We start from the raw sequence: 1,083 nt of genomic DNA on the forward strand, positions 1-1,083 counted from the left end.
TACCTATTGCCTAATTTTTGTCAAAGATGCGTGGTCACACATTGATACAATGAATGTCAATCATTTTCAATTTTTGGTCGGTGGCTCTCTCCTAATGGCTTCTCTTAGATTTTTGACTGTTTTAATGCACCGTTTCCCACTTATGATATAGCTACATTCCAGAAAATTAAGGAGAATGAACCCCTTGTCATCTCCCAAAACGGTCTCCCTGACTTTCCATAACGGTCCCTTGCTCTTAAACTTCTGAAGTCTTTGAGAAGTAGTATGACGTTTTCGTTCTTCGACGGACCCGGCGCCTTTCGTGGAAGCTTTCACCCGCTTCTTAGGACCGACTGACCCGTGCTCGACCGCCGTTGGCACGGAACCCTTCTCCACTTCGGTTTTCGAAGGTCTCGTTTAAGGCGGCGAGCTGGCAGAATCGTTAGCACGCCCGGCGAAATGCTTAGCCGTATTTCGTCTGCCGCTACATTCTGAGTTCAAATTCCGCCGAGGTCGACTTTACCTTTCATCTTTTCGAGGTCGATTAAATAAGTATCAGTTACGCACTGGGGGTCAATATAATCGACTTAATCCGTTTGTCTGTCCTTGTTTGTCCTCTCTGTGTTTAGCCCCTTGTGGATAGTAAAGAAATAGGCATTTCGTCTGCCGTTACGTTCTGAGTTCAAATTCTGCCGAGGTCGACTTTGCCTTTCATCCTTTCGGGGTCGATTAAATAAGTTCCAGTTACGCACTGGGGTCGATATAATCGACTTAATCCGTTTGTCTGTCCTTGTTTGTCCTCTTTGTGTTTAGCCTCTTGTAGGTAGTAAAGAAATAGGTATGACGTCGTTTCAAGACCATCCCCTGTCATTCGATCAGAAAAAGCAAAATGTGTCATCATTTGTTTCAAATGCTTCCAGTAGATCAGAGCAGGCTTCCATCTTTTTCTTCAAATTGACTGTCTGCCCGTTTGCTCACACTTTCCGACACCCAAGATCTTCCATCATCTTTGTTTTGCATTATGGGCAACAGTCCAACAATGCAGAAAAATCATGGACTGTGACTCGTCTGTCAGCGCGAACCAATTCGTCCACTCGGTAGAGA

General features: G+C 44.9%; 1 long non-coding RNA gene across 1 annotated transcript in view; it reads right to left on the reverse strand.

The window, feature by feature from the left end:
* LOC118762369 overlaps positions 1 to 403 on the reverse strand; it is a 9,673-nt gene extending 9,270 nt beyond the window's left edge. The window contains exon 1 of the long non-coding RNA XR_004998112.1: positions 270 to 403. This is a non-coding gene — a long non-coding RNA (uncharacterized LOC118762369). The remainder of the gene's footprint in view (positions 1 to 269) is intronic.
* Between the last annotated feature and the right edge of the window lie 680 nt (positions 404 to 1,083).

This window comes from Octopus sinensis, linkage group LG2 (assembly GCF_006345805.1).
Source record: "Octopus sinensis linkage group LG2, ASM634580v1, whole genome shotgun sequence".
NCBI classification, from domain to species: Eukaryota; Metazoa; Mollusca; class Cephalopoda; order Octopoda; family Octopodidae; genus Octopus; species Octopus sinensis.